The sequence below is a fragment of the Rutidosis leptorrhynchoides genome, chromosome 1, assembly GCF_046630445.1.
Source record: "Rutidosis leptorrhynchoides isolate AG116_Rl617_1_P2 chromosome 1, CSIRO_AGI_Rlap_v1, whole genome shotgun sequence".
Lineage (NCBI taxonomy): Eukaryota > Viridiplantae > Streptophyta > Magnoliopsida > Asterales > Asteraceae > Rutidosis > Rutidosis leptorrhynchoides.
The window spans coordinates 456,677,230-456,687,384 of NC_092333.1; positions in this window are offsets into that span (position 1 = coordinate 456,677,230).

Here is a 10,155-nt window from a genome sequence, read left to right on the forward strand (position 1 = left end):
CTATATATATTTTGGAATCAACCTCAACCCTGTATAGCTAACTCCAACATTCACATATAGAGTGTCTATGGTTGTTCCGAAATATATATAGATGTGTCGACATGATAGGTCGAAACATTGTATACGTGTCTATGGTATCTCAAGATTACATAATATACAATACAAGTCGATTAAGTTATGGTTGGAATAGATTTGTTACCAATTTTCACGTAGCTAAAATGAGAAAAATTATCCAATCTTGTTTTACCCATAACTTCTTCATTTTAAATCCGTTTTGAGTGAATCAAATTGCTATGGTTTCATATTGAACTCTATTTTATGAATCTAAACAGAAAAAGTATAGGTTTATAGTCGGAAAAATAAGTTACAAGTTGTTTTTATAAAGGTAGTCATTTCAGTCGAAAGAACGACGTCTAGATGACCATTTTAGAAAACATACTTCCACTTTGAGTTTAACCATAATTTTTGGATATAGTTTCATGTTCATAATAAAAATCATTTTCTCAGAATAACAACTTTTAAATCAAAGTTTATCATAGTTTTTAATTAACTAACCCAAAACAGCCCGCAGTGTTACTACGACGGCGTAAATCCAGTTTTACGGTGTTTTTCGTGTTTCCAGGTTTTAAATCATTAAGTTAGCATATCATATAGATATAGAACATGTGTTTAGTTGTTTTTAAAAGTCAAGTTAGAAGGATTAACTTTTGTTTGCGAACAAGTTTAGAATTAACTAAACTATGTTCTAGTGATTACAAGTTTAAACCTTCGAATAAGATAGCTTTATATGTATGAATCGAATGATGTTATGAACATTATTACTACCTTAAGTTCCTTGGATAAACCTACTAGAAAAGAGAAAAATGGATCTAGCTTCAACGGATCCTTGGATGGCTCGAAGTTCTTGAAGCAGAATCATGACACGAAAACAAGTTCAAGTAAGATCATCACTTGAAATAAGATTGTTATAGTTATAGAAATTGAACCAAAGTTTGAATATGATTATTACCTTGTATTAGAATGATAACCTACTGTAAGAAACAAAGATTTCTTGAGGTTGGATGATCACCTTACAAGATTGGAAGTGAGCTAGCAAACTTGAAAGTATTCTTGATTTTATGTAACTAGAACTTGTAGAATATATGAAGAACACTTAGAACTTGAAGATAGAACTTGAGAGAGATCAATTAGATGAAGAAAATTGAAGAATGAAAGTGTTTGTAGGTATTTTTGGTCGTTGGTGTATGGATTAGATATAAAGGATATGTAATTTTGTTTTCATGTAAATAAGTCATGAATGATTACTCATATTTTTGTAATTTTATGAGATATTTCATGCTAGTTGCTAAATGATGGTTCCCACATGTGTTAGGTGACTCACATGGGCTGCTAAGAGCTGATCATTGGAGTGTATATACCAATAGTACATACATCTAAAAGCTGTGTATTGTACGAGTACGAATACGAGTAGAATTGTTGATGAAACTGAATGAGGATGTAATTGTAAGCATTTTTGTTAAGTAGAAGTATTTTGATAAGTGTATTGAAGTCTTTCAAAAGTGTATAAATACATATTAAAACACTACATGTATATACATTTTAACTGAGTCGTTAAGTCATCGTTAGTCGTTACATGTAAGTGTTGTTTTGAAACCTTTAGGTTAACGATCTTGTTAAATGTTGTTAACCCAATGTTTATAATATCAAATGAGATTTTAAATTATTATATTATCATGATATTATCATGTATGAATATCTCTTAATATGATATATATACATTAAATGTCTTTACAACGATAATCGTTACATATATGTCTCGTTTAAAAATCATTAAGTTAGTAGTCTTGTTTTTACATATGTAGTTCATTGTTAATATACTTAATGATATGTTTACTTATCATAGTATCATGTTAACTATATATATATCCATATATATGTCATCATATAGTTTTTACAAGTTTTAACGTTCGTGAATCACCGGTCAACTTGGGTGGTCAATTGTCTATATGAAACATATTTAAATTAATCAAGTCTTAATAAGTTTGATTGCTTAACATGTTGGAAACATTTAATCATGTAAATATCAATCTCAATTAATATATATAAACATGGAAAAGTTCGGGTCACTACACACGAGCCGGTAGCACTATAAACTAAGATGTGAACCACGAGCCGGTAGCATCGAGTGTGAACCACGAGCCGGTAGCACTATAAAAGAGTATGACTCAATTGCGTATGGTGTGAACCACGAGCCGGTAGCACCATAGCATTATGGTTAACCATATTGAGATTGTTGATTGTTTGGCATATTGTTTAAATATATTGTGTTGAGTATATGCTAATGCGGTTTTGTGATAATGTGCGACTTGTTAAGTATTTCGGGTATGATGTTATGCAAATTTGAGTTTCAAGTTCGTACAAGGTGTTCGGTAATTGTGATTGCAAATAGATGGGTTATATATATATATGTATAATTATTGCATTCACTAAGCTTTGCTTACCCTCTCGTTGTTTACCATTTTATAGGTTCGGTTTTGGACAAGGGTAAGGGCATCGTTTTGGACTAGAGATCCCGCTTGATGCTAGGGGACGCTTTTGGCTTTAGTAGCTCTTGGAGTTTGACCGATAGTTGGGTAGTTTAATCCCAAACGCCATGCTCATTGTGTAGTTTGGAACTTAAACTTTTTGGTGGTCGAAACTCGTAAATTGTATTAAACTCGTAAAACGGCCGATGTGGGCCCCGCCTGTAAAACATTGATTTTATATTTGAAACAAGTTAGTTTTACATATTTGAATGTATGGTAAAAAGCATTTCGTCTAAAAGTGTCGGGAACTAGTCAATCTTTTTCGCATTTTGAGACTTTCCGGACAGTCCACTTTGGCGCGCCGCGCCCCTACCTGGCGCGCCGCGCGGGTATGCTGCACAGGAATTTTTTTTTTTTTTTGTATTTTCGCGTGGTTTGGCCGAGGGTTGGTTTGGGTCGTTACAAGTGGTATCAGAGCATGGTCTAAGGGATTTAGGTGACTTGAGATAGGCGCCTAGACTTAGACTTTTTGTGTGTGCGCTATGCGGGACTTGTAGGACTTTGGGTCGGATCGGGATTGGTTTGTGCATAGGTTTATGTAAACTAATCATGCGCTATTTGTTATGTATGTTTAGCGAGCATCGAGCGAGATGGACGTTGTACTAGCAAGTCAATGCGACGTGCTCGCGTAACAATGATTAGCTACCATTGTTACGGGCGCAAATCGTGTCGAACAAGCAATGTACGACGATTGTTGAGCAAGATGGGGTAGTGTGGTGTATATGTATATACATACGAGTTATGTCTTTTGTTTCGCCGCTTAACCTACTTCGTTTTATAGAATGAAGACGAGAAACGGACCCGATCATGATAACGGAAGTACAAGTGAGGACGCCGAGTTTTCGGCCGAGGTTGAGGCCGTCTTTAAAAAGTTAAAAGCGGATTTTCTTACGGACGTCCGAAAAGTCTTCCAGGATTCGGTCGATGGGCAAGTGACCGATTTGATAAATGAACGAATGAAGGCCACTATCGAAGAGGCCCTTGATGCTAGAAACATTTATCCTCGTGGTGAAGGAGGTGAAGGGAGGCGGGACTTCCACTACAAGAATTTCAAGGACGCTCAATCCCCGATGTTTAATGGGGTACGAGATCCTTTAAAAAGTACATGTTGGATCTCCGACATCGAGGGAGCTTTCCGTACCTCGGAATGTCCTCCCGAGAAGAAGGCGAGGTATGGCTCTAGCATGCTACGAGAAGAGGCTAAGTTATGGTGGGATGATAAAATCAACTTGTATGGTGAGGAACAATGTATGGGCTTGACGTGGGAAGAATTTAAGAAGGAGTTTTTCAAGGAATACCGAACTTCTTCCGATCTCGATAGAATCCGGGACGAGTTGCACCATTTGCAACAAGGTTCAATGGACTTAGTTACTCTTAAGTCTACCTTCTTGGCAAAGACTCATTTTTTCCCGGAGTATGTTGGTGATGATCACAAGCTAATGAAGGATTTCTACCGCACTTTAAATGATGAGTACAAGGGTAAGATTAGTCGGGGTATGGCTAAGTCTTTTGACGAATTATTTGAATTTGCTCGGGGTTTTGAGCCGGAGGTACCAAGAAAGAGCGATTTTACTTTTTCAAAGAGGAAGTTTGAGGGTTCAAGTCATTCGAACTTCTCAAATAAGAAATCCAAGAAAGGCTCCGAAAGCTTTAATAGTGTGAAGAAGGGTGCTTCCGGGGGTTTCGGGCCCACGTGTTATAATTGTAATCAAAGAGGACACATGGCCCGTGATTGCACCAAGGCGTCGACCAAAATCACTTGCTTTAATTGTGGTAAAGAGGGGCATAAGAAGCCGGAGTGTCCCGATTTGCGAAATGATAATGTGAAGCGGTTAGAGAAGGCGGCTGGTACGGCTAGGGGTCGCAACTATTTGATGACCAATGATGAAGCCAAACAATCGCACGAAGTTGTCTCAGGTACTTACATGGTTAATTCTAATCCGGCAAGGATTCTTTTCGATAGCGGTGCAAATTTGTCGTTTGTGTCTCCTAAATTTGTGCCTAAACTTAATAGACCGTTAGCTAAGTTAAGTCGTCCGATAGAAGTCGAAATAGCGGACGGCAAGACGGTGCTAGTGGTTGATGTGTGTGAAAATTGTGATGTTGTTTTTGGTGTCGAAACCTTTAAAATTGATCTTATTCCAATGACCTTGGGCGACTTTGATATTGTCATTGGTATGGATTGGCTCGATCGTTATAGAGCCGATATTGCATGCCATGATAAGTTTATTCGTGTGAAGACCCTAAGTGGGGGAGAGTTAATTATTCATGGTGATAAGCGAAGGAGACCGGTGCCGATATGCACTTTTGCACAGGCACGTCGTTTTGTTGTTACCGGTGGCATGGCTTTCCTTGCTCATGTTGTTGATACTCGCAATGAGCCACCACCTATTCGTGAAATTCCGGTTGTTAGTGAATTCGAAGACATTTTTCCGGACGAATTACCGGGTGTTCCGGCGGAAAGACAAGTTGAGTTTCGTATTGAGTTGGTTCTGGGAGCTACTCCCATTGCTAAAACTCCTTATCGTTTAGCACCAACGGAAATGCAAGAGTTGTTAAATCAAACCCAAGAGTTGTTCGAGAAGGGTTTTATTCGACCGAGTGCTTCGCCATGGGGCGCTCCGGTGTTATTTGTGAAGAAGAAGGATGGTAGTATGCGTATGTGCATTGATTACCGTGAGTTGAATAAAGTGATGATCAAGAATCGTTATCCATTACCTAGGATTGACGATTTATTTGATCAACTTCAAGGTGCAACGTATTTCTCCAAGATCGACCTACGGTCCGGCTATCACCAAATGCGGGTCCGTGAGGAAGACATAGAGAAAACGGCTTTTCGAACGCGTTACGGGCATTATGAGTTTGCAGTTATGCCCTTTGGTCTTACGAATGCACCGGCGGCATTCATGGATCTTATGAACCGAGTGTGCCAACCTATGTTGGACAAGTCGGTAATAGTGTTCATTGACGACATACTAGTCTACTCGAAAAGTATGAACGAGCATGAACGTCATTTGCGTGAAGTATTGAAGACGCTACGAAAGGAGAAGTTGTATGCAAAGTTCTCTAAATGTGAATTTTGGCTAAGGGAAGTTCAATTCCTTGGTCATATCGTGAACGAAAACGGTATTCAAGTAGATCCGGGGAAGATCGAAACGGTGAAGAGTTGGGGACGACCGACTACGCCTACGGAAATCTGAAGTTTTCTCGGATTGGCCGGTTATTATCGTCGGTTTATCCAAGACATTTCTAAGATTGCTTCTCCATTGACGAAATTGACAAGGAAGAATGCGAGGTTTGGTTGGGAGAACGAGCAAGAAATTGCTTTTCAATTGTTAAAAGAGAAGTTGTGTCAAGCTCCGGTGTTAATGTTACCGGAAGGTGTTGAAGACATGGTGGTTTATTGTGATGCTTCCTTAAATGGTCTCGGGTGTGTTCTAATGCAAAGAGGTAAGGTCATCGCTTATGCCTCTCGACAATTAAAGGAACATGAAACGAAGTATCCGACTCATGATCTTGAGTTGGCAGCGGTAGTGCATGCGTTGAAAATTTGGCGCCATTACTTGTATGGTGTCAAGTGTACGATTTATTCGGATCATAAGAGTTTGAAACATCTCTTTAATCAACGAGATTTGAATTATCGCCAACGTAGGTGGATGGATGTGGTGAAAGACTTCGATTGTGAAATACTTTATCATCCGGGTAAGGCGAATGTGGTCGCGGATGCGTTGAGTCGAAAGAGTCAACTTTCGGCGATAAAAGTGGGGTCATTACATTTGATTATTACCAACGATTTTCTTGAAAAGCTTGGTGAGATTCAAATAGAGGCTTATGTTCACAACAAGCATACGGAGCGAATCGTGGGCCAATCGGAGTTTATTACTATGGGTCCGCGTGGTTTGTTGTCCTTCCAAGGAAGGGTGTGGGTGCCTAAGATGGGTGATTACCGACGAGTGCTACTTGATGAAGCACATAAGTCAAAATACTCCATTCATCCGGGCGCGACGAAAATGTATCTTGACTTGAAGAAAGATTATTGGTGGCCGGGCATGAAACGTGATGTTGTGAAGTATGTTGAGCAATGTGTCACGTGTTTACAAGTAAAAGCCGAACACCAAAAGCCGTATGGTAAGTTGCAACCATTAGAAATCCCGAAATGGAAATGGGAGCACATTACCATGGATTTCATTACAAAGTTACCTAAAATGGCGAGAACCCAATTCGATTCGATTTAGGTTATAGTTTACCGATTGACAAAAAGCGCTTTGTTTCTTCCCATTAAAGAAGCGATATCGTCGGAGACCTTGGCTAAGTTGTTTATCAAGGAAGTGGTCTCGCGACATGGGGTTCCTATATCTATTATTTCGGATCGAGATACCCGTTTTACATCTCGGTTTTGGGAAAAGTTTCATGAAGATATGGGTACGCAATTGAAGTTGAGCACGGCGTATCATCCTCAAACGGACGGTCAAACCGAACGTACGAATCAAACTTTGGAAGATATGCTACGAGCGTGCATCATTGACTTCGGTGGTAGTTGGGATGAGCATTTGCCTTTGGTGGAATTCTCGTACAATAATAGTTATCATACTAGTATCGGGATGCCACCTTACGAAATGCTTTATGGGCGTAGGTGTCGAACTCCCGTTTGTTGGGGAGAGGTGAGTCAAAGAGAGATCGGGAGTACCGATTTGGTTTTAGAGACCAATAGCAAGATCGATTTGATTCGGGAACATTTGAAGAAGGCTCAAGATAGGCAAAAGTCGTATGCCGATAGACGTAGGCGATTGATTGAGTTCCAAGAAGGTGATATGGTGATGCTTAAGGTTTCGCCATGGAAGGGTATTATTCGATTTCGAAAACGGGGAAAGTTAGCTCCTCGGTTTATTGGGCCATTCAAGGTTTTAGCTCGTGTTGGTGAAGTTGCATATCGATTGGAATTACCCGAAGAGCTTGCGGGGATCCATAATACATTTCATGTTTCCCACCTCCGTAAGTGTCTTGCGGATGATTCCTCATGGATGCCTTTAGACGAGATCGAGCTAAACAACAAGTTAGAATATGTCGAGGAACCGATTGCTATCCTTGACGAGAAGGTGAAAATGTTAAGAAATAAAGAGGTGAGAACTTTCAAGGTTCAATGGCGACGAAGTAAAGGTTCCGAGTTCACTTGGGAGCCCGAAGAGTTCGTGTTAGTTTATCTTCCCTCGTGTCATGCGGCTTGGATTGCGAGGACGCAATCCGAATAAGTGGGGGAGAGTTATAAGACCCGAATATTCGTAGTGTACATATGTGTATATGAGTTACTCAAGTTTGGGGTTTTTGTTGCACATTATTAAAAAGACAAAAGATGCTGAACTGGGAGGTCGCGCGCCGCGCGGCTAGGTGGCGCGCCGCGCCATCTGTCTGCGACAGATTTCCCTTTTCTTTTTAATTAGATATTTTGAGGGCATTTTGGTATAATCACCTTGGGATCCGAATTTAATGCCTTGGATCAGTTTTGGGAGCTCATTAACTCCTTTCACAACCACCTTATCCTCTCCAATTCAATTTTAGAGAGAGAGTGATTGTAGAGTGAGAAAGCTCACTTTGAAGGAGAAGAAGTTGCTCTCGGGTTTTATCGCAAGCTTTAAAGTTGTTCATCTCGTCTTTTGCTACATTTTGATAGTTGTGGTATGTCCTAACTTTAATTTCTTACTTTGATTTTGTGTATGGGTTAGGGTTTGTGTGAAGATGAACACTAAGACCCATTTGTAGGTAAAATGGGTGTTCTTGAGTAAATTGGGTCATGTAGACTCAATAATGGGTTAGCTAGAGTTTTAAAAGTGATAAATGTTGTTAATGAACCCTAATTGGCTAATAAATTGTTAGAACACTTTAATGATGTGTAAATGGGTGTTATTTGGGTGTAGATGACCCAAATGGGTGTATTGACCTTTAATTGGGTCAAATGGGTCAAAATAGACCAAGGTTGGTTAAGGTTAGTGATTAGTGTTAAAACCTAGTGATTTGATGTGTATGAAGGCCTTGAGTGCCAAGGGTTAGGGTTTTTGGTGAAGATGACCCAATTTAGGGTTAAGTGTCCAAATGGGTCGAGATGACCTAGGAATGGTGTGTAATGTGGGTTTGGATCAAATTGATTGATTTATCATATGCTTGTGAATTAGGTACGTTACCTTGGAGTTCAAGCTTGGTCTAATAATCACCAAAGGCGTATGGTGATTGGAGTAATTATACGTATGTGTATATGACGTATTTATTTGTGGGTGTTATGGTATGAACCATCGAGCCGGTAGTGCCATAACATGTGTGTGATCGAGTGTGAACCACGACTCGGTAGCACTATAAACTAAGATGTGAACCACGAGCCAGTAGCATCGAGTGTGAACCATGAGCCGGTAGCACTATAAACTAAGATGTGAACCACGAGCCGGTAGCATCGAGTGTGAACCACGAGCCAGTAGCACTATAAAAGAGTATGACTCAATTGCGTATGGTGTGAACCACGAGCCGGTAGCACCATAGCGTTATGGTTAACCATATTGAGATTGTTGATTGTTTGGCATATTGTTTAAATATATTGTGTTGAGTATATGCTAATGCGGTTTTGTGATAATGTGCGACTTGTTAAGTATTTCGGGTATGATGTTATGCAAATTTGAGTTTCAAGTTCGTACAAGGTGTTCGGTAATTGTGATTGCAAATAGATGGGTTATATATATATATATATATATATATATATATATATATATATATATATATATATATATATATATATATATATATATATATATATATATATATATATGTATAATTATTGCATTCACTAAGCTTTGCTTACCCTCTCGTTGTTTACCATTTTATAGGTTCGGTTTTGGACAAGGGTAAGGGCATCGTTTTGGACTAGAGATCCCGCTTGATGCTAGGGGACGCTTTTGGCTTTAGTAGCTCTTGGAGTTTGACCGATAGTTGGGTAGTTTAATCCCAAACGCCATGCTCATTGTGTAGTTTGGAACTTAAACTTTTTGGTGGTCGAAACTCGTAAATTGTATTAAACTCGTAAAACGGTCGATGTGGGCCCCGCCTGTAAAACATTGATTTTATATTTGAAACAAGTTAGTTTTACATATTTGAATGTATGGTAAAAAGCGTTTCGTCTAAAAGTGTCGGGAACTAGTCAATCTTTTTCGCATTTTGAGACTTTCCGGACAGTCCACTTTGGCGCGCCGCGCCCCTACCTGGCGCGCCGCGCGGGTATGCTGCACAGGAATTTTTTTTTTTATTTTGTATTTTCGCGTGGTTTGGCCGAGGGTTGGTTTGGGTCGTTACAGGGTATTACCTACCCGTTAAAATATTTTCACCATTAACAGTTTGTACAAAAGAATTTTTAATTACAATCTTTGTGAAAACATATATACCTATATATTTTCTTCAGATGTAATCATGGATTTAATGAGTTAATATAATATTAAACTCATTTAGTTTTCGATTGGAACTAGAATAAATAATCTCTAAAACTTTAGAGATTACATATTCGCCATGTCGAACGAAGATAAATGAGGTAGAACGA